We start from the raw sequence: 23,954 nt of genomic DNA on the forward strand, positions 1-23,954 counted from the left end.
CCCAAACCTTTTCAATTTGAGGCCTTCTTAGCAAAAGGGGTAAGGTGTGTAATACTTGAAGAAGGTGAAAGTAAAGCTAATAATTATAGAAAAACATTGAATTCAGTTTCTAGCTCCAATGGAAACAACACCTTCTGATATTGCATGTCAATCTCTTCTTCAGCTGCAGGGTTGGTAAGTTAGCTAGTATATAGACAATATAGTATAGGAGAGAGTATTTGAATATGAGAAATTACCCCCTATACTAGTATGATCTTAACTCTATCACAGTTTCATCTCTTAACTCTTTAGAGCTTTTTGGGTTAATTTGGGGTTATTTTAGTGTAATCTTGTTTGGGTAAATAAATATTTATATGGATTATTTGTGGATAAATTATGGTGTAAAAATTGTGTTGATCATTTTATTTAATTAAATATTACCATATTCCAAGCAAGTCCTTAAGTTATCTGATGTTTAGTTTATATCCCACATTGCCCAGATAACCTAAGTTTCTGTACTATATATTAAGAAGTTTTGAGAACATGAGTCACGACCTTACTTGAACAGGATCTGTTCTATAGGCTCGTACATCTGTATCCTTGATTTCTAAGGAGACAGGAATCTATGTCTGGTTGATGAGATATTGCTGCTAGACCTGAGCGTGATTAACGGCGCTGCTGCCCACCTGCTTCGGCTGTGGTCGACACTGCTGTAGAGGATCGTTCTCGGCCAGTGCTTCGGCCCTGGCTGGGTTGGTCTAGCGGTTGTCTGACAGGCTCACTTTTTCTTTTCTTTTTTATCTTCTTCCCCTGCCCTAATTCCTGTAGTTGGGGTCTTGTCTTTTCAGGGTCTTATTGTTTTCGATATGAATGTGTAAGAGTTCAACACGAAATGAAGACAATGAAATAAAACCTCACAATGATTTGTTTTTTTGGATTTGCAAACCTCACAATGATTTGTTTTTTTGGTTTTTCCTGCAAATTTTTACAACAATGGATTAATGAATTGGAGCGTGATTAACGGCGCTGCTGGCCACCTGCTTCGGCTGTGGTCGACACTGCTGTAGAGGATCGTTCTCGGCCAGTGCTTCGGCCCTGGCTGGGTTGGTCTAGCGGTTGTCTGACAGGCTCACTTTTTCTTTTCTTTTTTATCTTCCCCTGCCCTAATTCCTGTAGTTGGGTCTTGTCTTTTCAGGGTGTTATATTTTTCGATATGAATGTGTAAGAGTTCAACACGAAATGAAGACAATGAAATAAAACCTCACAATGATTTGTTTTTTTGGATTTGCAAACCTCACAATGATTTGTTTTTTTGGTTTTTCCTGCAAATTTTTACAACAATGGATTAATGAATTGGAGGGTGTTTATCTTTTGAATGGACATATTTGGAAACAAAGATTGAATTACTAGGACTGATGGGAAAAATCATAACTCTATTTCCAAGAATTGAGGTCTTGTCTTTTCAGGGTGTTATATTTTTCGATATGAATGTGTAAGAGTTCAACACGAAATGAAGACAATGAAATAAAACCTCACAATGATTTGTTTTTTTGGTTTTTCCTGCAAATTTTTACAACAATGGATTAATGAATTGGAGGGTGTTTATCTTTTGAATGGGCATATTTGGAAACAAAGATTGAATTACTAGGACTGATGGGAAAAATCATAACTCTATTTCCAAGAATTGAGGTCTTGTCTTTTCAGGGTGTTATATTTTTCGATATGAATGTGTTAGAGTTCAACACGAAATGAAGACAATGAAATAAAACCTCACAATGATTTGTTTTTTTGGTTTTTCCTGCAAATTTTTACAACAATGGATTAATGAATTGGAGGGTGTTTATCTTTTGAATGGGCATATTTGGAAACAAAGATTGAATTACTAGGACTGATGGGAAAAATCATAACTCTATTTCCAAGAATTGAAACTTCACGTCCTGGATGTTCTTCTGGGAGACGAGCTCTTTGTTCTTTAAGAACTTCAATTGATAATGCAAAGTCAATACTGTGCAGAGTCAAGTAAACTCTATTTAGCTTTCACAACATTTCTCAAACTTATATTCCAGGCATTAACTAGTGATTTGATACTTCAAAGATGTAAAAAATTGAGAAATGCACTGGAACAGTGTTTGTTCCAGATTCAAAATTCAGTTCCTTTAATATTAGCTGCTGAGGTTTGAAATATATCTCTGAGTTATTGACTTGTATTCTGAGGAAGAAGATATACTAATTTTCATCTCAATTTGCAGATATCTGGCATAATATCTGATCTCAGTCGTATTACTTTCATCTTCGATTCTTCTGAAGAAGCGGCTGGGAAAATCATCCGGACATTTCTCCAACAATCCACATCCAATGGAGATTCATTGAAATTTAAAAGTCTGCAATTGAGACTATACGTCTTGTTTCAATGAGCTTGCAGATTACATCACAAAAGGATATGGAGACAGAGAGGAGATCTATAAAGATGCTTCTTGATAAAGTTTCTTTTCATGAGCAGGGTAAGAAACAGATCTTAGTCTATCTTCTCAATCTGCTAAGGAATTACGGTCAATTGATAATCACAGAGAAAGATCATGGCAGCTTGCAGCTTGCGTTCTGAAGAATCGTTTCCTTCTTTGAATTATTTATATCTTCCAGTTGACGCTAGCAGTAAGATTAAATCTTGAAGAACTCAATCTTGTCCCAATAATCATGAAATGGACGGAAAGCTGTTGTTATTAGTTAATTTAGATGAACTGCCATGGGATTTTCAGTGTCAGGTGGTTGGAGATCTCGCCATGAAACAGGATTTTAGATCTTCTGAGAATTACATTTATCAACTTCTCACGTTTATGGAGCGTGCAAAAGAATTGTCTGATTTAGGAGCCCTGAGGAATGGAGCTCAGCTGTTCTTGTCATTACTGAGAACATGCCCGAGCAGTTCACTTAACTTCCATGAAGATGCATATGATCTTTTTGCGTCGATTCTTAGCTCAGATGTGATTGGAGAAGGTTTGTCAATATCAGAGGTGTTATCTCGACACGAATGTTATATATCGAAGGTTGTTTCATCAGGGACGGTTACTTCCGTTGTTGCTTTGATCCTTAAAATACTCGTTGAAACAGAGAGACGAGTCAATTTCAAGATCAAGCTATCAGAATACTGTATAATTTGTCGTTGCATTGCAACCCTGGCTGGCCCAGATTGATTTTGTTATAATAAAATAAAATTAAAACAACACCAAGCCCGTCTAGCTCAGTTGGTAGAGCGCAAGGCTCTTAACCTTGTGGTCGAGGGTTCGAGCCCCTCGGTGGGCGTATGGTTTTGTTTTTCATTCAATTTTTATTTAAAATTAAAATCCAAACAAAGTGCCCATATGAGTTGGATCATGTGCCATTTTGAATGCCATACATGGGAGTGGGGTCGTCTCCACCCTGTCCTGCCTTATTTTCAACAATACATTATTCCAGCTAAACTGAATTTAGTTCAAATAAAATGAAGCTCTACCCATAAGTTATGGGTAGAATTGGAAAGGGATTGTTCAAAATATATATTAACTTAATTAACAATTGACATCTATCACCTTTAAGAATGGATCATTGTCAGTTCAGACTTTTCTAAATCATTCATTTCTAGACAACTACAATACAAAAACAAGACGATTCTATTACAGCTGAGCATACAACTACAATACAAAAACAAGACGATTCTATTACAGCTGAGCATCATCACTGTTTTGACGTATTTCATGCTGTAATAGATTGTCAAATTGAGGAACTCAATAACAGATTTGATGATGAGGCTGTAAAACTTCTTAAACTTAGCTATGCTTTGGAACCTCAAGGCAACTTTAAGTTGTTTAATGTTAATAATATTCACAATCTTGTAGAAAAATTCTATCCCAATAATTTTAATGATTTTAGTGGTCAAGAACTACATTATTTGAGTTGTCAATTGGAGCATTATGAGCTTGATATAGTTAATCATGAAAGGTTTCAAAATATTTTTACCATTTCGGAATTATGTCGACGATTTGTAGAGACTGAAAAAACACATCATTATCACTTAATTGACAGATTGATTTGTCTTGTTTTAACGCGCTCTCTGTTTCTACTGCAATAACGGAACGGTTATTCTCAGTTATGAAACTTCTTAAAACATATTTTCGGAATAAGATGAAAGAAGAATTCTTGACAGATTCTATGATTATCTACATTGAAAGAGAGTTTACTGCAATGATAGATATCGATTCAATAATTGAGTTTTATTCAACGAAAAATCGCAGGATACAACTTCACTTCAGAACATTGTTCGAGTGATTGTTGCCTTGGAAGAGAATCCTGGAAAGCCTCGCATTGAAGCAAGTTCGGTTCCTTTGGATCAGGACACCACAACCTTTGTTTAAGGGTGAACCAAGACCAATAAAGAAAGATTTATTTGCCCTGGGCTCAAGTTTTTCTTTTGGATCAGGAGATTGGATCTAGCCGTAAGAAGAATGCTTGGTATAAATAACTCATGGTAATATATTCAATACTCAATCAAAGAAACAAAGAATTTTCCCCAAGAGAAGCTAACTCTTCTCCTTGTTTTCGCTCCGCTCGTGCGTGGCACTTTTTGCTCGCGAATATACAATTTCTTTTTTTAGGTAATTTTATAATTTTTCATAATATATATATATATATATATATATATATATATATATATATTATTATAGCTGCATATATTATTTCTTTATAATTTCTTTTTGATAGGTGTCTTATATGGTTTTTATTTCTGACTACTTCCCATCGTTGTCCCTAAATTGTTCCCTTCTTCAAAATACCCTTTCTATAAAGATGCCAGACTAGCAAGATACTGCATGAGAATCTTGAAATATATGTGTTAGAAAGATGATTCTCGGTTTCTATAGCTGAAACAAACAGAGGCATCGGTTTCGTAGCAGAGGCACTCCAATTTTACGATGAGGAGGTGCAGGAGAACACGTCATCATCGTCATGGATTCTCCTAACACTGTGTTCTCTCCGGTTTGGGTACATACAACTAGTCATGAATGAAGGGGTGATTCCTGGATTGGTTAGTATATCCAATTATGGGAATGAGAAAGGAATGGTGATAGCTACAGAGTTGTTGCGTATGTTAAGAGATACCGTGAGAACGAAACTAGGGTGGTGGTGAAATATAATAAAGAAAGTGACAGCAAGTATAAGAATAATAATAATATTAAAGAGAATAATAAAACATCTCCATCCGGTAGTGCAATTTTGGGGCTAAGAATATCAATGTTATTTAAACGGAAGAAGAAGTAGAAGAAATAGGCCAATTGTTCATCATATTATTGAATATTTTGCTCATAAATAATTGGGTATAAAACCGTTTCGTTCATTAACCCGATTTTTTTAACGTATTTCGGTCAAACCGACAGATTTTATTTTTATTTTAAATATATTAGTACATACATAATCATTTAGGCATATGAAAAATAATCAAATAAATACTAATTAAACTCAATAATTTACCAATATATATAATGATGCTTAATTTTCAAAGTGTCTGGATTATCGGGTCGAGCGTTGTGTTTAATTTGAATATATATAGTGAGAGTAAATTGATTCTTGAGTCGAATTGTGGGTTGACCCGTCCATAAATTTCAAACGGTTAAAAATAAAATTAAAAATGTTATATATATGTTTCGAACTTGCAACTAAGGCGGTGCAAAAAAACCGAACCGATAGTTAACCGGTTCCATTTTAACGGTTTATTGGTTAATCAGTTCTAGCAGTTCTGGTCATCCGATTTTTTACCGGTTAAACGGTTCGGTTTTTGGTTTACCTATTTTTCTAACGATTTAAAAAATACTATTATAATTAAAAAAATTAATTATAACATTAAAATTTTAATAATAATTTTTTATAATTAAACATATTAAACATTAAATAATAAAATAAATAAATAAAAAATATGAAATTGAATTATTCAAACCTAATTGAATTATATGTATTAATTAATATAATGGTTTGGATTGAAAAAATATATTTTGGACTTAATATGAATCGCGTAAAACGGATTGAATTTAACCATTTTCTCACCCTCTACACCTTACCATTTATATTTGAAATCTGAAGCATACCAGGCATGTTTTATAATTAGATTTGGTCTTGTCTTTACCATTCCCATATGATTTATGGCTTTAATTGAACCATCAGTTAGAAAAAATTTAATCGATTCCTTTAGTGTTTCTAAGTTTGTTTCTAGTCTTATCAGGACTCATAAGATTACTAACCTCATATATGTAATCCACAATGATGTATTTTTATTATTTTCAAAACCATTTAAACTCATGTTGATATTTAAGACTTTAGTACTATGTTTATTTGGAATACTTACATATTGTTCAGATTTGTGCTTCATTATTTTCCAGTATGATTTGAAAAGTTTGAAGTCTTCAATCGAAGGGCTGTTTTATTCATTATCCATAGACACATGAAATGCTGCTTATGCATGAGCATGTGTATTGAGTATTATCCACCAAATTTGAAACAACTTTGTTTCAGCCTCTAATGTTGCAGTGTTTGTAGAGGAGCTCATTTTTCTTTTTCTTTTTTTTTTTTCTTTTTTTTTCAAGTTCCCTTTTCTTTTCAATGTTTAAGACCATGTAAGAACTTTATGAACTAGTGGGAATGGATCAAAATTTAGAATATGATCTTTAATATTTTCGTATGATTCTGCTACCATAATATGAATAAGATTGTGAAAAGTTTAACTTAATGTATTTTGATTTTTCCTCTGTCGTCTTTAATTCTTGGACTGTTAGGCATACTTACATTATTCTCTTCTCACCCTACTTCATCTTCTTTTTTTGGACACCTTAATTTCTTGTTCCCCACACTCTTTCACCGACCTTTGAATAATAGATTTAGTCTTGGTCCTTGAGATCAAGAACTCTTAATCCTAGTTAAAGATTTAACTTTGTATCAGAGCCATGCGATTCTGAGATGATAGAAATCCTCCAACAAGTAGAGATGGACGCTCTTAAGGCCCTAATTGAAGGTTTGACCCAACAATCGACTACGATGTAAACTGCCATACAGTAGAACATGACGGAATTAAGCAATAACATGGATAGAAGGTTCAATGCCACAGAAGAAAGATTGACATCCATAGAAGGTGGTGGGTCTGGTATTGGCCAAGATCCCCGCACCAGGATGCTACTTACATTGGCCCTCCCCTGAATAGACACTTCCATCATGGCCAACAGTATGTTCCTCTAACTCGGTTCACCAAGATTGATTTCCCTCGGTTCGATGGGGACTGACTTATATTTGCCGAGCAGTTCTTTAGGGTGGACATGACTAATGATCCAACTAAACTGGACATTTCCCCATTCACTTTACTGGTGAAGCAAGAATGTGGTATGGTCATATCTCTCGAACCGCAACCATAGAGAAGCCATGACATGGGATGTGTTCAAAGAGACCTTTTGATGCAGTTTGGGCCTTCTATACATGACACTCCAATGAGACAATTGATGAATCTAAACATGTTAGTTCTGTAAAAGAATACAATCTCAAATACATGTCTATCTCCCAAAAATTGTATAGCATGCCAAGGGAATATGTTATAGATTGCTACTTGTCTGGTCTGAGAGAGGAGATTGCAACTTGTACTAGACTGCGATTTCCTAGGTCCCTAAATGAAGCCATATCAATGGACAAGGTCCAATAAGTACCATACAAGTCCCTAATGTGCAGCGGGTACTTGTACAACGCTGAACCGTCGCTGCTGTCCAAGCCATCCAATGTTAACACGGCCTGGCCATGCACCAACCAGACTACCGACCTCAAGCATTCTTCCCATGCACCTTCTTCCAGCATAAGTTAGGGCTACATGAAGCAATTAGACCCGGTTGTAATAGATGAAAAGAGGAGGAAACCCTATGTTTCACATGTAATGAAAAGTGGGATCCCAACCATAAGTGTAAATCAAAGTTATTCATGGTCTCGCTTAATCATCAAGAAGTCTTACCATATGCCCAAGAACCCACTCCAGAGCTAGTTTTTGATGATCCTCCTTTGCAGCTTGAGGCAGATGATGAACTTGCCATTTCCTTGCATGCATTGACATGTTCTAATAATTTCTAAACACTCTAGATCCTCGGTAAGATTGGGAACTTGTCGGTGGTGATCCTGGTTGATACAAGAAGCACCCATAACTTCATAAATAACAAGATTATGAAGAAAATAATCCACAATAGTATGCCTACATAGGTGCAATCGATTCGAGTGGAAGATGGCTCCAAAATGTTATGCTCCATCATTTGTCAAGACCTGAAATGGTCAATGGAGGGAAATGATTACCAAACAGATATGAAGGTGCTTACCATGGACGAATACGACATTGTGCAAGGCATCGAGTGACTGATTACTTTAAGCCATTCATCCTGAAATTTCGAAAAACTGACCATTTCTTATGAGAAGCAATGAAGAACCACAGTCTTACATGGTATATCTCGTGCACATATCAACCTGATACAAGGAAACCAACTAGAGAAGTCATTAAAGAAATCTAGTGTCGCTGACATAATGCAAATAAGGAGTAACCATGAAGGCCAAATTATTTCACTTACCACAATGACATTAGAAGAGATTCATGAGGATCTCTAGCGATTGCTCGAAGACTTCAACACTCTATTCTAGTAACCCGAAGACCTACCACCAGTCAAGGGAGTAATTAGAAGTCATTGTTCTTTTGTTACCCTTGTGGTGCTGGTCCAAAAGAAGGATTTGTCCTAGATTTTTGATGACACTCTAGTGTATAATCGGAGCTGAAAGGAGTTTTTTTTTATATCTACACCAAGTCATGACAACATTGCAACAACAAAGATTAGTCCTTAACAAAAGAAAATGTAGTTTAGGATGCAAACACATTTCCTACATGGACCATATATTGAATTAAAATGGAGTGTCTACTGTCCTAAAAAAGCTAAAGACGACAAAGAAATGACCAATTCCATAATTAGTAAAAAAATTGAAAGGATGTTATCGAAAGTTTATCAAGGATTGCGGTTTCATAGTCCGACCCTTTATGGCCCTACTGAAAATATCTCAAACAGCAAGAGAAAAGAGTTATCTGTAGAGATTGGAGGATGGACATTGGAAGCTGACCAGGCTAAGATCTCTTTGTCGAGGACGAAGACATAGAGGGTGAGATAATGCTACAATTCTGGATAGTTAGGGTCTATTATGTGTTTGATTTAATTTTTGTTATTTGAAAATTACATTTTGTTAAATCCTTTTTTCTCTTTGAGTAGTTGTAACTGAATTATTTTGTAGGCTGGGCTCATATATAAGCTAAACTCACCCCAATTGCAGAATATGAATAAGATTGTGAAAATCTTAGTTTACTGTATTTTGATTTTTTTTCAATCATTTTTAATTCTTGGACTGTTAGGCATACTAACAGTATTCTCTTCTCACCCCTATTTCATCTTCTTTTTCTAGACACCTTAATTTTTGTTCCCCACACTCTTCCGTTGCCTTTTGAATAATAGATTTAGTCTCGATCCTTGAGATTAAGAACTCTTAACCCCAGTTACAGATTTAAGTCATAACATATTATTTAGACATAGTCGAAACTATAACAGTTTAACATTCTCCTATTAGATTTAATTTTGTAATTGCTCTACTACCTAAGTAAATTGTTATTTTTGAGCCATGACATTCACATTTTGGAAGGAGATTAGTACCAATCATTTCTTCACATTATAATATAATATTTGAATAATATTATTCAGTAGATAGGTTACATAGTTGAAATATCTCTAGCTAATTCGTAGAGTGTTGGTCCATTGTTTACTTCGTAGTGAGATTTGACATCTTGCCATAAATTTTTTTTAATAAATGTTCCTTCAAATTTGATCAAATCTCTTTTGAGATAGTGTTTAATATTTAGGGAAAACTATGGCGTTGACGATCATCACTGAGTTTCTCCATCATCATCTTCTAATTTTACACAACTTCCATAGAGGAAACCGAGTTTCACTTTGTCTTGAGAGATATTTTGATACTCTTCGTCTAGGTGAAATAGTTTATTCCGGTGAGAGTTATGGCGCTTAGACCGATGTTATATTTTTTTTTCACTAGAGCAATTTTTTGAAATATCACTCGGCTCGGCGATGTTCGTTCCTGTCATCATGTTGCTTGATTCGACCATTTTAGTTTCTTTATGCTTTCTTGTTAGAAACTTAGCTCTGATACAATGTGTACAAAATGAATGAGATTGAGAGTGAGAGTGAGAGTGAGAGAAGAAGGGAAATAGGGTTGGACGGAAAAAGTTTTATTTTCATTAATTGTAATTAGTTATATAGGTACAATATAGTCCTCAATATATTTATTGAATTACAATTTTATCTATAATTATTTTTATCATAATAAACTAACTTCTAACTAATATTCCTACAATACAACCCACAAAGATCCCGTCAATCAACTTCTTTACGCCTTACGAGTTTATTCATTCGTCGACTCACACACATATTAGACTCATTGATCCATTTTTTAAGACGGATCGAATGGAATTCCACAAACTAGTGCTTAAAGCGTGAAGATGTTGAGATACGCCAACACACCAAAAAGATCATACTATAAAACGGTCAAGACGAAGGCGTCTACATGAGCGTAAAAAAAGCCCGAGCTTTGGCCTTCCACACCACGAGTCGATTGGTGGACTAGCTATTAATCGTTCGACATCCGACTAGGGTACATTGTCGACTCTCATCTGCTTCCCTCCAACAATTTAAAGTACTTTGACTATATTTTCAAAGTCCTTTTCATATTCCCTTTATAAAATCCTCCGCGCTTCCGCGCTTCATCCTCCGTACTCGTTTTAAAAACGTTCTCTACTTTATAAAATCTTGGCTTTTAGAATATTGGTTGTATAATGTTTTATTTTAATCAATTATTCTTCCGGTTCTAGACATTCATGAGGTTTTATGTATTTAAAATTGTAACAACAATATTTAAAAACCCTAATGGAACAATGGAGGAAAATGGTCTAGAAAAGGTAACATCAAACATTCATGACTTCTACTTTCTCAAATTCAAAGAAGGATCAGATCTCGAAAGTATTTTGATCAACGATCACACATTTGTTGGGAAAAACTACATGAAACTCGAAAAATGGGCAGAATGTATGAACCTCTTCAGCAAGCCCAAAGAAACTGCGCAAATCTGGTTCCAATTGCGCAACATCCCTCCCCACATGTATAACCTTGAAGCATTAAGTCACTTTGCGAGCCTATTAGGGAATCCACTCTACATGGACCCAACTACAAAAAAAGGTGAGTATATGATTTATGCTAGGATGTGCATTGAGATACACCCAAGATCAAATCTTCCACACCAGATGACGGTAACAGACAGAAAAGGTGAACCCACAATTATGAGAATCTCATATGAGTGGAGACCGAGTAGATTCTTTGACTGTAATACATTCGAACATGTTTGTTACAAGTGCTCGAAAATGATTGAAGAAGAAAGGAAGAAGAAGATCGAGAAAGAGACAGAGACAGAAAAGAAATAGAAAGAAAAACAAGAAATGTTGGAAAAAGAAAAGGTTACTAAAGAATCAGTATTGAGTAAGCAGAATGATCAAGATAAGAAAGGAAATTGAGAATAGGATTTTGAAGAACAAGGGAAGGAAGATAGAGTGGTAAGAGATTCAGAATCAAAGCCTGAGAATGAAGAGGTAACAAAGAAACTTGAACCGGAAGCAAGAATCAATAATAAAGAGGTTGTGGAAAGGGAAAGCGTGGGAGAAAGCAAGAAAGGAAAGTGGGTAAAGGAAATGAGAAAGATAAAGAAGAGGCAGCTGAATCGGTTGAAACTATGCAATTTCCAATTTAAAAGAAAGTTGACCAGAGAAACACGAAAATCCCAAAACAGCAAGGTAAACAAATTAAGGAAAATACAATTCCTTATAACCCTGTTATATGAAAAAAACACAAAGAAATAAAAGGTAAAGGAAGAGGAAGTAAAGCTGGAACATCTTCTTTTCATTAATGAACTTAATGACATGGAATATTAGGGGTTAAATGACCCTATAAAGAGAAGAGAAGTTAGAAGAATAACATAAATGAATGAAATTACAGTATTTGGAATTATTGAAACAAAAGTCAGACAAAGTCAAATAGAGAATGTTGCCTAGTGTTGCTTCAAAGAAGAATGATAATTTATTCATAACTCTAATGGGGTTAAAAGCAGAATCTGGGTAGGATGGGATAAAAGAAGGGTTGAAGTCAAGAATTTTTTTGAAAGCAAGCAAGTTATTTTGACAGAGGTAGGCATGGCAAAGTGGAACCGACGGTTCGGGTACCCGAAGGAACCGAACCGATCGGTTCGGGTAATTTCTTTGATTTTCAGTTCCGGGGTGAAATCGGGGCGGAACCGATCGGTTCGGGTACCCAGTGAATAAACTGAGTCCAAAATCGAACCGGAAACAAATCTAACAAATCTGTTATTCTGCTTCTCTCTGTTCGTGAAGCACATCTGGTTCCCTCCACCGCTACCCAAAGAAGACATCTTCGTGAATTAGTGATATCAGCTTTGAATCAGTGATATTTATTCGTGAATCATTTGCACTTGTTGTTCCATCTGCTATTCAGAATCACATCTGGTTCACATCTGGTTCTCTTCGTCTGCTTCACATCTAGTTCCATCCGTCTGCTTCACATCTGGTTCAGGTACCCAATGAATGAAAGATGCTGCCTGAGATGATATCCTGCAAGTTTTAATCAAACCCACATGAAGCTTTCGTGAAATCCATTCTTTTATGTTTATGGGTAAGACTGTATATTATGTTTAATCAACCATTTCTAATGCATCTTTTATCCACACAGAACTCAAAAGTTCCAACTTAGATTGTTCAATGCTTCCTTCAAATGTGAAGTTTAAGGTTTTGCTTTGTTTGGAAAAAACCTTTGCTGAAATTTTAGGTTAATGTTAAATTAGAATCTGGTGGAATTAGTTCCACAAACAGTGATTCCTTGTTCAACAAAACATTTACCTGCTTCTAATCTACAGACTACGGCCGGGACATGGATAGTGGGAGATTTTATGACGAGAAAGGCGCATTTTCTTGTTGTGAAGCCAACTACAACAGTTGATCAAGGTAATTATGATATGCAACTTCTCTGAAATCATTATGAATTTTGTTGAGATTTGTTTGAGTTTTCATCATCATCTCATTGCATTTGTTTCTAACAGCTTTGGAAATTCTAGTGGAGAAAAGGATCACTGGTCTTCCTGTGATAGATGATGACTGAAAATTGGTAATTTATCAGTATTTTTGCACATATTGCCTTTATTGAATCATGATCATGGAAATATTTGGATAGATATACGATCCTTTTACTCTTCTTAGGTTTCATGAGTCATTTATTAGACAAGTTCAAAATTGAACAACAGCGACTAGACCTTTTTGATTGCTTATTTTGGTATTGGATCGATTGATGTCTTAAGATAGGTTAATCATTTTGCTTTGGTTGCAGGTTGGTGTTGTTTGTCACTATGATTTATTAGCACTTGATACGATCTCAGTTACTAGTACATTTCCAATTATCTAGAGTATCTAAGAGACAAATTTTTTATTCCTGCAAATCAAAATTCTCTGTTATGTTTGTATATTAACTATTGAGTAAATTTTTTGGGCACTAATTGAAGGGATACAAAAGAAGAGTCCACCATTAAGAGATACAAAAAGTCAGCTAATCTCCCAGTAGATCCATACCAGGTGCCAATCTGAACTCCATTGAAGAAGAAGAACCAACTAATCTCCCAGTAAATTATACTAGGTGCCAATCTGAACTGCATTTACTGTTATTCCTCTATTTTCTACCTCTTAAAAAAACCCATTTCAGGATTTTTATAATATTATATTCTAGATTAGATATTTCCAATATGACTATGCAATAAGAAAATCATGGATAAAAGACAATATGCATGTAAACTGGATAGACGAATCAAATAGAAGGAAAATGGACATTAATAATTCTGTACATACTACTTAGGTACTAGAAGATACTTTATTAGCTGGAAGTGGTGAAAGTTGATCATCTAAAGTGTGGTAGAATCATCATCTTGAGATGGCTACTTATTTACTTTCCCAAAATGGTTCAATTATTATATCTCAATTTTTGGTGTATTCAAATTTGGTTAGAGACATATTTCCTTCTTAGAATATGAGGTTACATTAATAGTATAGACTTTGTAATATCTTCAATTAAACATGGTATCTGAACATGTTTCAAGTGCAGATTCATTTTGGTGTAGACAAATAATGTGGAATTCTAATGATCTGATTTGAAGGTTGAACATAAGCTGTTAATTTAAATTATTATACTATAAATGGCTAACCAATGTGTTGTTAATCTCTGAAATGGAGTTAGACATTTTTTTGTTGTTAAAAAATGTATAACATATTTTTATTTCCATATGAGGCTTAGGTACTACTGCTTAGGTATTAAAAGTCAGAGATGAGATAGTGCCCACTTGCTTGAGGGTTTTCTCTATTGAAGACAATTTATGAGATTATCTAATAAGCTTATTCTTGCTGACTTTAATATATTCTTGGGGATGAAGATATATGTTATTTTAAAATTCTAAGTTTGAATCTCACTATTATGCTGCTCTAAAGAAATTATTAGATAGGCTTGTTAGTTTAAATGATTATACATGTTTAAATAACTTGCCGATGTCATAAAGAAATCCAAATATGATTATACATGTTTAAATAAGTTTGTTAGTTTAAATTAGTATTATTGTTTTAAATAATTAGAGTGTATATCAAGATTGTCCACTTGACGTATTTGCTATTTAATTTGTTTTAGTCAAATGAGTCAAACTGAAGAAACTGTAAGGGAAGCCACTACGGAAGAGTTCCTAGATTGTTTTGATAACACAACAGAATTCGTTAGGGAACACTTGAATCGTGTTGAAAATGAAAGAGAAGAGAATAGTGAAAATGCTACTCCAAAAAAAAATATAGAAGTAAGATTTGGGAGCATTTCACTAAGGAAAGTATTGAATGGATTCCCAAAGCCAAATGTAATTATTGTGGTAAATATTTGGGTGGTTTTTCGATCAATGGAACTTCACATCTGTTTAAACATCATGGGAGATGCAAGAAAGTTCAAAAAGTAGATTTGTTGAAGGAAAACCAAGTTGTTGAGGCTGATTCATTTACTGATGAAGAATTTCGAAGGCATGTTGCAATGATGATCCTTTTCCATGACTATCCATTATCTATGGTAGAACACATCAAGTTTAGAGATTTACTTGAATATGTTCGTCAAAAACCTATGCGATTTCCTTCGAGAAACACTACAAAAAAAGACGTGTTAAAGATTTATGAGGCTCAGAAAGCTAGAGTGAAACTTTTGCTAGAAAGAAATGAATCAAGAATCGCTATCACCACTGACATGTGGACTTGCACATACCAACGAAAAGGGTATATGGTTGTGATAGAACATTTTATCGACGATAAATCGGTGTTGCAAAGTTTTTTATTGAGATTTATCTACGTACCATGTCCACATAAGAGCGAAACTTTGGCCAATGTGTTAACGAATACATTGCTGAAATTGAATTTAGACTTAAAATTGTCAACCATCACCGTTGACAATTGCTCTACAAATGACGTAATGGTTCTAGATGTGGTGCGTAGGTTGCACAAAAATCATTTATTATCTAACGGTGAATATGTTCATATGCGTTGTTGTGCACATATTTTTAATTTGATTGTGAAAGATGGGTTAAATGTGATTAAGTCGTCAATTGAGAAAGTACGTGATAGTGTTGTGTATTGGTTGGCTTCGCCTAGAAGGATTGAGGAATTTAAAGATAATGCAAGGACACTTGGAATTCACATGAGTAATAAATTATCTCTTGATTGTCCAACTCGATGGAATTCAACTTTTTTCATGCTAAGAACTGCTCTGCAATATAAGTTGGTTTTTTGTCGATGCTCTCTTCGGGATAGACAATACAAACACGAGCCAAACGATAATACACAAAACCCTAAACGATAATACACAAAGAGGTTTGATACACAATACACATATTTTGATGGATGTTGCTTGTATTCTGGATCCGAGGAGTAAATTGAAGTTGGTTCAATATTATTTTACACGTTTCTACCCAAGTGAATGGAAAACAAAGTTAGATGAAGTACGTCAAAAGTTTTATCATTTGTTGAAGGAATACACAAATGATATTTCCAATGCCCCACTGACCACGAGTGACAGAAATATTCTCCGATCAATGAGTACTATCTATCTTGCAGACTTCACTAGCTTTTGTGAGAGCGACGAATATATGAGCACACAAATGAAATCTGAACTAGATATGTATTTGGAGGAAAAATTGCTCCCAACAAACATGAATATTGATGTTCTCGCATATTGGAATGGTAACTTTAAATATCTCACGTTACGAGCAATTGCAAGAGATTTGTTGGCGATTCTAGTGTCAACAGTTGCTTCAGAGTCTGCGTTTAGTACAAGTGGTAGAATTGTTGGTCCTCATCGGAGTAGGCTTAATGTGGAGATGGTGGAGGCTCTTATGTGTGCAAAAAGTTGGTTATCAGGTATTGTTAATAATATTTTGAAAAACAATATAGTTCTTATTCACTCTTCTTATTATTATTCAATTTTTTTTATTAATAATGTGTAGGTGAACCTCCAAATGAAACATCATTCATGGACACTGATATAGATTTGAACCTAGATTGCGATAAAAATTTTGGTATAATTTTATCATTTGCGATCATAATTTGTAAATGTTTTTAGCTAATTATTTTTGAATTTTTACAGATGTAGATGACGTTGAGGAGAGGATTGAAGATTGAAGATTTCAAAATTTGATATAATTTGGAGAAAATGTATTTTGAATTTGATATAGTTTGGAGATATATTATTTTGTTTGGATAGATCTAGTATTTTGAATTTGATATATTTTGGAGATCTATTATTTTGTTTGGGTTAGATTTAGTTTTTTGAATTTAATACATTTTGGAGATCTATTATTTTGTTTGGGTTAGATTTTGTTTTTTGAATTTAATATATTAAGAGCATGGGTTACTTAAAATATGATAATTGTACTCCCAATATATTGAGATTATGAGTTTTTCCTAGTTGTAAATGGTAATTGGTTAGAACAAATAGATGAAACATGTATTAGCTTTATTTAAATTTGTGTATAGGATTACTTTTACTTAAAATTAATTTTTATTTATCTTATTTTAAAAGGTAGAAAGAATAGTTTGAAAAGTGAAAATAAATATTAAATTATTAATTGAAAATAAAATATATATTTTACTTAAAATATAATAATTGTACTCTCAGTATATTGAGATTATGAGTTTTTCTTAATTGTAAATTGGTTAAAATAAATGGATGTAACATGTATTAGCTTTATAGGATTAGTAATTAATTTTTATTTATCTTATTTTAAAAAGGTAAAATGAATGGTTTGAAAAATGAAAATAAATATTAAATTATAGATTGGATAAAAAAAATAAGATAGATACAAAAAAAAAAATTATGAACTTCAAATATAAAATTCGGGTCCGGGTCCAGGTTCGGGTCGGGTACCCATTGGGTCGAAACAGTTAAGTTCGGGTCAATAATGGACCCGATTTTTCGGGGCAGCTTCGGGTCCGGTTCGGTTCGGGTCCGGTTCGAGTCCCCCAAGAACCGAATTTTTGCCATGCCTAGACAGAGGTTATCAATCTGGTGACAAGGGTAAAAATATTCTTTGCGGTAGTCTATGCAAGCAACTCTAAACAGAGAGGAAGACACTTTAGAATGATTTGAGAAGAAACATTACGGACGACGAACCGTGGGTTATTATGGGAGATTTTAACGTTACAAGATTTAGAAATGAAAGAGAGCCTGAGACAAACATAACACAAGACATGCAGGATTTCAATGAATGCATTTGAGATATAAGATGCATTGAATCATCTTCCTCATGTAATCTATTTTCATGGTTAACTTCAAGAGGGGCGGACAACATGAGAAAGAGCAGAATTGATAGTGGCCTAATGAATGAAAAATGGGTGGAATTTTACCAAAGAAGTTAAATCTAAATTTTGCAACTAGGTATCTCTAATCAATACCTTTTGAAATTCTTTTAGGAGAAGAAGAAAAAACAGAAAAGACCCTTTAAGTTCTTCAACTATTGGATGAAAGATGAAGAATTTAATAAAATCCTTAATGAAACTTGGAACATTAGAATTAATGGAATAAAGATGTTCAGAGTTTGTGAGAAACTAAGATTACTGAAAGGGAAACTGAATAAGCTAGACCAGAAAAGATATAATGGGATTTCTAAAAGAGTAGAGGAAGCCAGAACGAAACTAGAGAAAATACAAAGTAAGGCACTAAGAACCTCAAATCTACTTTATAACAGGGAAGAGGAAAAAGAGGCTCTTACGCGATTTAGAGACCTCTGTTCTAAAGAGGAAAACTTTGCTAAGCAAAAATCTAGAGAAAATTGGCTTTCATTAGGACACAAGAATATTTCTTTCTTTTATAAAAAATGTTCATCAAGGAATTTCAGAAATCAGGTCCTAAGGTTCACAAACTCAAATGGAGTTGTTTTATAAGGACAAAAGACAGTTAATGAGAAAGCAATAAATTTCTATAAAGAGCTGATTGGAACATAAATGAGCACAATAATAAAGGACAACCGAAGATTGCTTCAACAGATTGTGCAAAGGAAAATCAATGAAGAAAGTGGTAACTAATTGATTACAAAAGTTAGTATGGAAGAAATCAGAAAAGCTGTGTTTTCGATGAAAGGGGATAAAAGCCCAGGGCTAGATGGTTTCAACGTGAACTTCTTCAAAGAAAACTGGAAAATAGTGAGTAAAGATGTAAGCGAAGGGGTTTTGAAATTCTTCTAAAATAAGAAAATGTTGAAGCAATAGAACGTCATAGTGTTGAATTTGATTTTTAAGAATTCAATTCCGAAAAAAATTCAAGACTTTTGTCCTATTTCATGCTGCAATGTTATTTACAAAATTATTTTGCAACGTTTGAAAACAGTTATTGATAAGTTTATAGAATTAGGGCAATCAACATTTATTTCTAAACGCTATATTTCCCATAACATCCTACTCATGCAAAGCTTATTGAATGAATATGGTAAGAAAAACATATCGCCACGTGTGACTTTCAAAATTGACATTAGAAAAGTTTTTGACTCGATCAGATGGGGATCAATCAAAGAATTCCTCCTTGCTGCAAGTTTTCCAATTATTTTCATTGATTGAATTATGCAATGTGTTTCCACTCCTTACTTTGTTGTGAACGTGAATGGTATTCATGGAGGTTTTTTCAAGGGTGGAAGGGGAGTAAGGTAAGGAGACCCTATATCTCCTTACCTATCCGGCTTAATAATGGAAATTCTTGACTGCATTTTTAAAATGCTTCTAAGAAATCATCATTTCAAATTTCATCAGTACTGCAAAGAAGAAGCAATAACTCATTTATGTTTTGCAAATGATCTATTTTTTGTGGCTTATGCGGATGTTGAATCTGTTAGTATAATCAAAGAAGCTCTAACAATCTTTTTAAGTATTACAGGTTTATACATCAATGAGGACAAAAGTCAGGCTTTCTATGGAGGAGTTAAGGAAGAAAGGAAAGAATACATATTCAATATTATGGCAATTAAGGAAGGTGAACTACTAGTGAAATACCTTAGAGTACCATTGTCATCAAAACAACTCTGATATAATCACTTCAGACAACTAGTAGAAAATGTTAGAAATTTTGTCTTGGGTTGGGCTACGAAAAAACTGTCTTATGTAGGTAGAATCGAGCTCGTTAAAAGAGTTATCTTTGGAATTATTGGCTACTGGACACAACAGATAGTCATCCCAAAGAAAGTAATGGTTGAACTCGATAGAATTATGAGAGATTACATCTGGGGAACACAAAGCAAATGAGGCAAAAAAGTCAAATGGAAGGATGTTTGCACTCCCATAGAAGAAGGCGGACTAGGAATAAAAAGTTGTATTGAATGGAACAAAACCCTCACCATCAGGAGCTTATGGGAGTTGGAGTAAAAAGCGGACTTCCTGTGGGTCAAATGGGTGTATATAAGATTTATGAAAGAAGACCAGAGTATCTGGACACGAAGCATCAATGAAAGAATGGCATGGTCATTGAAGAAAATCCTATAAACAAGAAAAGATGTCTTTCAAATGGTGAAAACTACAATTGAAAATGGAAGAGGGGTACTATTCTCGCATGATCCTTAACTGGATAATATTCTCATTATATTCAAAGAAGAAATGCAAGGAAACAGAGTTAGAAGGGAATACATCAAGTACTCATTTAGAGACGACGTCTATGAAGGTAAATGTGATTCTCTTTTAGGCGTATTCTAGAAGGTGATAGAATCCTAAATCTAATGAGACAAAAACAACTCAATGAAAGAAATGATGAAATATGTTGGAAAACAGAAAGCAATGAGAAGTTTATTATAAGAAAGGCATGAGAAATGGTTTAACAAGATGACAAGTGGTAGATTAACAAAATGTGGTATGGTCTCCAAAGATTATTTCTCGTCACCAATTTATTCTCTAGCTGGTATATAGGAAAATGTTGACAACAAAAGACAAAATTTGAATATACATAAACATTCATGATATCAACTGTGTCCTATGTTCGGGAGTTGAGGAAAGCATGAACCATTTATTTAGGGAATTCTCTTTTGTAATACAAATCTGGAGGAGGTATGCTACAAACATGAACATCATCAACTTTCCAGGAATATGAGAAGAAATCCAAGAGTAGATGAAGAATAAAGAAAAAGGAAGATCCTTCTATGTAAGTATGTTGAAATGTTATTTTGTAGCAGTAATCTACAATATTTAAAAAGAAAGAAATTCAAGAACTCACAATTGAAAAATAGAATCGCTGAAGATATTTGAAAAGATATAACTTCAGATGGAAATGCACTCATTCAATCCTTGAGAGGAATCGAAAGAATGAAGAGAATAGAAAACTATATCATATATGAGATATTTTGTTTGAGAATGTCACAAGTAGAATAAAAGTAAAAACGCTATAGGCGCTAATTGATTGATTGTTGTTGTTGTTGTTTGTAATTCAATTATTGTTTCATTGTCAAATCTAGAAATTGTCTAGATCTAATATTAAACTTTTGTATTTTTTCCCTCAAGAACATCAAAACTACAAGTTTTGCAGTTTTGATTGAGGCTCGAATCCTTTGATCTAAGAGCATGGGAAACTTCACAAAGCTCCTAAGAGCATTATGAACATCATTCCAAGGTGTTATTCGATCGGGATGATGATCCATTCAACCAAAACAGTTTTGATGTAAAAATCTGGTTTTTGATTTTTGACTTTAATTAAGTGTAAGGAGCTTGCCAATAGCTTGCTTATGTTTCATATGATTGATTGAAATCAAAACATGAACAATAGATGTTCGTTTTGACCAATTCAAGAACTTGAAATTTTTATTTTTTATAAAAAAATTATTTTGATTAAACATGATCGGGATGGATCAAACATGATCTAAATAGGTTCCCAACATCAATAGAAACATGTTGGGAAGTTTTCTGAGTTGATGTTAGAAAACCCGATTTTGAATTTTTCAAATTCAAATTTGAGGTTTCTAATTAAGATTGATTGTTTGTGTTTGGCTTCAACAGATTTCTCACAATTGATCCTAAGATCGTTTCCCAATCAAGAAAATGAATAATTAGATAGTATACCGAACTATCAAAACTGAAATGTAAAAATTCTAATTTAAATTGGTAATTCGATATAAAGGATGATTGGAAGCTTACCAAGGATTGAAGAACACTCCTTAGACCTTAAGAAAGTTTTGGGGATGCATGAATCCAAGATTTAATGCCTTATACAGAATTTCCAAAAATCCAAAAGAATAAAACTTTAATGGCGGATTTCTGAATTTTTTTGATTGAGGACTTGAGAGTGGATATTTTGCCTTGAAATCAATATAGGGAGGCTATTTAGAGCCTCTCAAGGTTGGTTTGAGAAATAAGTGAGCTTTATTTAGTCAAAATACCATTGATGGTCTTTTGGCCTCTGGCCAGTTACCGATATAAGCATCAATGATGCGCCTAGATGTGGAGGAAATGATCACCGAAGTAGGGTGATCATTTCACTTTTTAAATGAAGTCAAATAGTCAAGAAATGCCAGAGTTCCATCTTTGAAAAATCAAAGATGGTTTTTGTTCTTATCTGCTTGCGACGAAGAAGACTAACCAGGCTGAAACAAGTATCCTATTTGTGTTTAATCAATAATTAATTGAGAAACAAGTATACTATTTTTTTTTTTCTTTCTAATATTAATAAAAAAAACTTAATAAATATATAATATCACACTAATATATTATTTATTCTTAATATTTATAAGTATTTTAGATTTGTCTCTTTAAAAATATTTAAAAATATGTAGAAAAGATTTAATTTGTTAAGAATATAGACAAACATAAATGGTAGCAAAAGTAGAATTTGGCGGGCCTCCGTAAGTGAGACATTTGTGATATTGATTTAAATCAATAAGAAAGAGAAGACGGAGTGAGTCAACTCGGATGAGATGTGAGTCAACTCGGATGTCAACCGCCAATTTATAGTTATGAACACCTTTTTCTCTCTGATTACGATCAAGATGCAACCGCTTCATCTTCTTTTTGATTGCTTTCTGCGGATTTCGTCGCTGCATTTCTCGAATTTCACCTTCCAGATGCACCACCATACCATGGTCCCGCGCTTCAGGAAATGGCTTCTCTTCCGTCGAATGACCGGATAAAGTAGGCGTCGAGTTCTATGACTACGATCGGCAGATAGAACGTCACTCAGTTTCTCCGACGACGGAAGTTCCACTCTTCGCATCAGCTCTCTCTCGGATTGTAAGATATGATTTCTTCCCTTAGCTTGACGCAATAGGCTAGGGTTTTGTCTTTTCACTGTTTGTTTGATGTGTGTCGTACTTTTAGTCTCCATTGCTCAACTGTCTCTCTGATAAATTTATTGGTAGCTAGTCTTGTTGATCATACTGGTAGTCTTTCTTTCTTTCTTTGTATACATACATACATACATGGAATTCATTCTTCATGTGCTGCTTAATTTGGGGATGATGTTCGAACAGGCAGTCAGGATATATATAAAGGTAGTCTTGACCAATGCCTTCCCTTCCAAGCTTCAAAATCCATGACTTATTAATTCCAACATCTGATCTGATGAGATCAGATCTCTATTTCTCTATCATTTTTGTGTCCTCTATTATTACCATATCAATGTTTAGTCTCTCAACTCAACTCTTTAGATCTTGTTTGGGTAAATAATTGTATAGATTATTTGAGGATAAATAATGGTGTACTTATTAATTCTGTTGCTTAAGAATATAATTAACTAAAACAAGGCCTTAAGTTTCCTGTTGTTACTTGGTGATCCCACATTGATATTACTTTCTACACTATATTCTAAAAAGATTAGAGAAAACTAAGCACGGCCTTACTTGAACAGGATCTGTTCTATAGGTAGGCTTGTACATCTGTATCCTTGATTTCTAAGGAGACAGGAATCTGTGTCTGGGTTGATGAGACATGCCCTCTAGACCAGAGCGTGATTAACAGCGCCACGCTTTGGCCTTGTGGGTCACATTGTTGAAGAGGGTTGGTCTTGCAGTTGAGCTTACTTGAATCTTTTTGACACTATGAGGCATATGTTTTGGCTCAATTTCAGACTCAATTTTTTTAAGCGACTTTACTTGAAGATGATCTCTTCTGTCTCACTACATACTTTGAGATATGAAAAGATGGGAAAGTAGGCCTTTTTCTATTTGTGTGAAAATGTTTTTATGGAAACATATTTTACTTTGCCAAAAAAACTCCCTTTGAGATGGAGTTCCCCGCATGATGTTTTCCTTTTCGT

The 23,954-nt window shown here is 34.1% G+C and overlaps 2 non-coding genes and 1 pseudogene across 2 annotated transcripts; all 3 read left to right on the forward strand.

Annotated features, from left to right (window-relative positions):
• Positions 1-529: 529 nt before the first annotated feature.
• LOC124923223 lies at positions 530-758 on the forward strand. Its single transcript, XR_007098225.1, has one exon. It is a non-coding gene; the product is annotated as a small nucleolar RNA U3 (small nucleolar RNA).
• A 2,448-nt stretch (positions 759-3,206) lies between these two features.
• TRNAK-CUU lies at positions 3,207-3,279 on the forward strand. Its single transcript has one exon. It is a non-coding gene; the product is annotated as a tRNA-Lys (tRNA).
• A 20,249-nt stretch (positions 3,280-23,528) lies between these two features.
• Positions 23,529-23,711, forward strand: LOC124923236 (annotated as a pseudogene).
• The last annotated feature ends 243 nt before the right edge of the window (positions 23,712-23,954 follow it).

This window comes from Impatiens glandulifera, chromosome 1, assembly GCF_907164915.1.
Source record: "Impatiens glandulifera chromosome 1, dImpGla2.1, whole genome shotgun sequence".
Classification (NCBI taxonomy): domain Eukaryota; kingdom Viridiplantae; phylum Streptophyta; class Magnoliopsida; order Ericales; family Balsaminaceae; genus Impatiens; species Impatiens glandulifera.